The sequence below is a fragment of the Dipteris shenzhenensis genome, chromosome 11 (assembly GCF_047967505.1).
Source record: "Dipteris shenzhenensis isolate YYH24624 ecotype China chromosome 11, Dip_SZ_1.0, whole genome shotgun sequence".
Taxonomy (NCBI): Eukaryota; Viridiplantae; Streptophyta; class Polypodiopsida; order Gleicheniales; family Dipteridaceae; genus Dipteris; species Dipteris shenzhenensis.
In genome coordinates this window covers 34,851,542-34,857,990 of record NC_141606.1, presented here as the reverse complement: position 1 = coordinate 34,857,990, position 6,449 = coordinate 34,851,542, and positions in this window count along the sequence as shown.

The following is a 6,449-nucleotide window of genomic DNA, read 5'->3' as shown; positions in this document are numbered from 1 at the left end:
CCATTGGTGGATCGTTTGCACGGGATTGCCGAGATGGAATGTGGCATTGTGGGACGAAGTCTGGGATGGAGTGTGGTGTAGTGGATCCTCTTGTATGGTGCCTCGGGATGGAGTGGGCAGTATTGGAGCTTTGGAGCATTGCAACAAGGTTTATAGCCAAGAATGGTTCCACGAGGGGAGACCGGGATTCTTGATGAAGCTCAAACATCTGGCCAGATGTCTAGACGGCGATTTCGATCGTGTTGCTAGCGCAAGGGACTCGAAATGTGTCGTTGGAGCTCGAGTAATGGAGAAGAACCACGAGAGGAGATTGGGATTCTTGTTGGAGCTCAAACATCTGGCTAGATGTCTGGAGGGAGATTTCCACCATGTTGCTGGTGCAGGGGACTCGAAATGTGTTGTTGGAGCTCAAGTAGTGGAGAAGAACCACAAGGGGAGATTGGGATTCTTAATGATGCTCAAACATCTGGCCAGACGTCTAGAGGGCAATTTCGACTGTGTTGCTGTTTGGAAACCCAAAAAACTAAACTATTGCCTGTTCTCTTAGAAGCACGTCGTAGCAAATCAAGAATCCAATCCACTCAATGCAAAGTAGAAGCTGACAATCAATAGGGGATTGAAGTATGGGTAAATTTCATAGTAGAAAAGAGAGTGATAGTGTCAAAGGATGAGTAGGCATTAATCTTGACATGAGTCCAGCCTCCACCCCTGCGTAGATTCCATTTCCCATTAAGATCCTCTCCCGAGACTCTCTTCTTCCAGCAGCTCTCTATAAATCACCTTAAATGCTCAAGGGGGTCACTATGTATAAACCCTCTATATCATGTGCGTTCAAGGCTTATTTCTAAAATCCCTTATCTGTAAATTTTTCATCAATAAGATGTACCCTTTTTCTATACAAATCTGTAATTTTTTTCTTCTTCGCTACTTGAGCTCATTGGAGCTCAAGTAGCGAAGAAGAATCAAGAAGTGGGAGGAGGAGATGGGTTTGTCTATAGTTGTTTGTTCTAAGTTCCGTTTTGGTTCTGAGTATGTGAGGGTCTTTGTGGTGAGACGGGAAACAAGCTTATTGTAGGCCTGAAGTTATTGGAAGCAAGTGTGACCGTTAGTGTTGGGCGTGCAGACATCAATGTTGGTTTGCTCGCAGTTATGGGAAAGTTTTTGCATGAGTTTTGTCTTTCACGCTTGTGTCTGTTGGAAAGGGAAGGGTCATTGTTCCATCTTCAATTACAAATTGTCAGTCGAATTGTCTGTGAGTGTTCAATCAATGAATAAGGCGATAGCCAAGTGTATTAGATGGGACAAGAAGAGGCCCCCAGAAAGGATGATTATGTGCAAGGCCCTAAGGCAGAAGAACATGCATTCCTATCACGGTATGCTTGGTTATTGCATGAAAGATGTGGGAAATACAAGCTCGACTATTGCCGACTAGGGATGCCTCTCACTAAGGGTTTACTTAAGATGTTGCAGAGCGGTGGATATTACCCATGTGCTTCTTGGGTGATCCCTTACCATAGGCGTGGCATGGATATGCTTCGGGCACCACCACGACCGCCCACCATGAGTTCTCCTCTAACTAGGGAAATAGGGTAAGTAAGGTAACCACCCTCGTCAGCTCTATAAGTACAAGGGAAGAGCCCCCTTCAGGTCCCAAATCCCGTGCATCCAAAGGCAAGGCAAAGGCCAAAAAGTCCACTACCCCGGTAGAAAATGAGAAGGAGATTGAGGATAAAGAAGACTTGTGGCAGGTGCCAGCCCACTACAAGGCCTATACTATTCAGGATCACAAGATCTTATATCAATAGGCCAAAAGAACCCAAGAGATGGTTGTTCTCAAGGAAGTAAACTTAGCCTCGGAAGGCCAAGACCCACATCCCATGTTTGTTGCCGATGACCTCACTCCCAGTGAGGAGAATGCCTTAATAGCTCTCCTACGGGAATATAAGGATTGCATGGCTTGGAAGTACACGGACATGAAAGGAATACCGATCACAGTAGTGCAGCATACAATCCCCATGCCAGGCCAGTACGGCAATGCCCCTATGCTATGAATCCTAAATACGCACTCATAGTGAGGGAAGAAATCCAGAAACTCATAGATGCAGGATTCATCTACGAGATCGAGCATACAGATTGGGTATCACCCATTGTGATAGTCCTAAAGAAGAATTGAAAAATCAAAGTATGCATGGATTTGAAGAAGGTTAACATAGCCACGAGACCTGACCACTACCCCTTGCCATTCACGGAACATGTTCTAGAAAGGGTAGCCAAAAAGGAAGTGTATAGCTTCGTAGATGGATTTTCGGGTTACAACCAAGTCTCAATCACCCCCCAAGATCAACGTAAGACCGCCTTCGCAACTGAATGGGGAGTATATGCAGCCAGGGTTATGATATTTGGTTTAACCAATGCCCCAGCTACTTTCTAACGTATGATGATCACGATATTCAAAGAATACCTAAGGGACTTTCTCGAAGTCTTCTTGGATGATATCTGCATGAACTCGAAATGGCTCCCACGTGCTAGGTCGATGATATCATCAACCTGGCGTGCATTTGATTGATGATATCATCGACCAATAATGTTCTTGGTCGATGATATCATCGACCAAATGTGCGCCACGTCGATGATATCATCATCCAAGAACATTCTTGGTCGATGATATCATCGACCAAACGTGCACCAGGTCAATGATATCATTGACCTAGCACATGAGAGTATGCTTTTCCCTCTGGGAATTTTCAAAAAATCGTCGAAGGTATCCGTGTTTGCAGTTATTTTTAGGGTTTTGGGGCCTTTCGAGCTCATTTCTAATGTCAAAAGTACCAAAATATGAATCTACAAAAAATTTCTTTATTTTTTTTTGCAAATAATTTAGAGCTTTCAAAGGTTTTGGCTCACTCAGTCAATGATATCATTGACCAAGCATATAGCTTGGTTGCATAAAGCAAGCAAGGTAGAGCTTGGTAGATGATATCATTGACTGAGCAATTGGGTTAGATATTTTGATATATGCATTTCAATTGAGACAAGCAGGGCAAGTGCCAAAGGCGACACAATACATAACATTATCCCGAAAGATTCCAAAGACATTGATTGGATGTAGTGCACAAGTTAAAGCCAAGACATGCCATGCAAGAAAGAGGGTGGCATCTCAACTTGGCTCGGTTGACTAAGAGAATGTTCTAGTGGATAGTTTGGAGGAGGAAGGCTCTTACAACTTTTACCCCACAAAGCTTTAGCTCTAATGCATTTGAAGGTATAGGATCCAAGGATGAGTACTATTCTTTGTAGAATCAATGGCATGTATATTTGTGAAGCAATGTAATTTCTAGCATATTAGACTTTTGAAATATGTCATGCCATGGTCCTTTTATTTGCATTGGATGCATAGGTCCATATTGTAATGGCTTTGAGACATTATTGTATTTTATGTGGATTTTTTATTCTAAGTAAAGGTTTTCATGCCTGTTTTCTGAAAAACCATTGTCGAATTTTTTTTTAAAAAAGATGGTTTTTGTCTTTTGTCAAAAGACATTGTGCAAAATGGCCATCTTTTTAAAAAATATGTGAAATTTGTTAGATATCAATGCTCCACTCTCGTGTAACTGTGTGGCCTGATGGCTGGATGGCTTTAGATAAAGTTGGCACACTGCCAACTAGGCTACATGCAAGTGCAGGAAGGCATCCCATGACTGATCGCACTGAGGGTAGACGGAGCATTTCCCGGGACAGCCCACTCTTGGGTTGTGGGGCCCGTTTGGAGCCCCAAATGATCCCGGATGGCTCTGGGCCGAACGGATACTGTAGGTTAGTTGCTCTATTCTATGCCATGGTTCTAACATGTGGTCGGTGGCCTATTTCGGGATCGACCTCCAGTTAGCCGTTTTGGGCCGATTGGGTCGGTCTCCCAATTGGGTCTAATCGACTACGACTGGTGCTCAACTGGGGGCTATATAAGAGCAAGCCCATAAAGCCCATCATCATCACTAGCTACAGCAACCCTGATTCCTTAGCATCTAGCCTCCGTCCTCTACTGTTTCCAGCACGCCATCAAAGCTTCTCACACAGGAGCGCACGGCTGGGAGGCAACGCCATCTATTGTATCAGTTTTACAGTAATCAATTTTTTGATTCTCCATACTATCTGCTTTTCTCTCTTGCATATGAGATCCTGTTATTTGTTGAACACAGACGTTGTGTTGTTTTCTTACAAAATTCACATGAAAAGAAGGGAATCTTTGAAAGATTCCTCTAGAATTCTCATTTTGAGGTTATAGTTCTCGAATTAGATGTTACACTATTCTATCTATGAGAAGATGGGGTCGAATGAATGGCAGTTGTCGATGGTTGCCAATGTTTGATCCAGTTATTGACATTGCTTTGTGAATCACCCACTATGGCATGCTGCTACAGGGGAGCTGATTTGCTTGAGATTGTCATTGAAGATGTGTCATCCAACGCTCTAGGCACAATTGGTTTTATCGCTCCTATCCCCACATTCACCCTGACTGCAGTGTCGAGATTCTAGATTGTTAGTCTATTAGCTCCCCAGTCATGGAGGACTGATGCTTCCTGTAATCAAGGACATCCCAATACGATTTGATAGGATTTTTTGGGGAGATCCAAGATTGTGAGTTGAAGGGAAAACATTAGGGGAGAATTGGGGTCTCAAAAGGGCCTCCAATTAGTGTTTCCTAATTTCAAGGGATTAGAGAGTGATTTGAGGTGTACTAATGAGAGTGCTAGAAGGTGTGAGGCAATGGTATGTTGAGGTGGAGGGTGGGCAGGCCTGCAGAGAGCCCCTATTGGTTGCTCCCCTTACACTAGAGACCACCCAAACCATCCCCCCCCTCTTAACCCATGTTTGACCCTCCTACTAGGTGCACCTCCCCCACATGAGCCCAAAACTACCTTCAATGGGATGGTAGGGCCCTTCTGGCGAATTATAATTCTCCCCTCCCTCTTCCTAGGGCCTCTGTCCCCCACTGTTCTGGTCCAGCCTGCCAAATCACTCAGATTTGAATCAAATCCCATGTATTTTTCCTCTTCCCCCTCTTTCTCTGCTCCCTCCTACTCTGGCCTACTTGCAGTAGCTCCTCTCTCTCTCTCTCTCTCTCCCCTCTCCCTCTCTTGTGCCTCTGTTGGAGCTGCTCTATCCCTCTCCTTCTCCCTCTCCTGTGCCTCTATTGCTATTGCTATTGCTCTATCCCTCTCCTTCTCCCTCTCCTGTGCCTCTATTGCTATTGCTCTGTCCCTCTCCTTCTTCCTCTCCTGTGCCTCTGTTGCTGCTGCTCTGTCCCTCTCGTTCTCCCTCTTTTTTGTGCCTCTATTGGAGCTACTCTATCCCTCTCCTTCTCCCTGTAGGTTAGCTATGTCAATGTAATTTTTAATTTAATCTAGAGGACTTTGATCTTCCATTACATCACCTTGTAAATTTTCATTTTCTTTGTTTATCTTGCCTTTGGAGCCACCTTTTAGGTTGGCTATGTCATTGAAATATTTGATTTCATATCACTAAATCACCTTGAAATAATTTGATGCATTACATGAGAAAATATATATTTTGAAGAGGAATCTAAAATTTTCATTTTCTATGTTCTCTTAGTCATGGAGGTTGGCTAAGTCCATGAATCTTTTATTTTAATTTTTAGGTTGGCTACTATATCACCTTGTAAAGAATTGATGCACTTCATGATTTCCTATGAAGAAATATAGATTTTGAAGAGGTAGATGGAGTTTGACAACTTCAGCCATTTTGATGTCCATTTTTGGCAAATAAAGGAGGAATTTGACCACAACGTAGAAGGCAAAGTTGGTCAAGACATCATGGGGTGTCCAAAAATGCACAAACCCGCCATGGTGCAAATTTGGCCATCTGGACACCATGATGTGTCCAAAAATGCACAAACTGGCCAAGGCATGAATTTGGCCATCTGGAGGGTGTCCAGATGGCCAGATTCACACTGTGGCGAGTTTATGCATTTTTGGACACCCCATGATGTCCTGACCAACTTTGCCTTCTGCGCCGTGGTCAAATTCCTCCTACATTTGCAAAAAATGGTCACCAAAATTACCAAACTTGGTCGAGAGTATTATTTTGACTTGGAATATTCATAATATTTTGCTAAATTAATTTTATAAAAATATATATACAAGTAATAGAACTTAATTGCATGGAATATGAAGAGAATAGTAAAATAGCTATAACTTTTGTGCTATAATTCCGATTGCAAATTTTTTAAGTTCAAAATCAAGAGCATGAGTAGCTCTATGATATTTGACTGGAAAAATAGGTGTTCGACCCTTTTTTTTTTCCCCGAATGTTGAAATTCAATGTAGAAGTCCTTCAAAAATCAGTCACAAGTTGAGGGGGTCATAAATTTGTGATTACTTTGGATACAAATGAAGGAAAAGGGACAAGTTTGCATCTAAAAGGTTCACCTC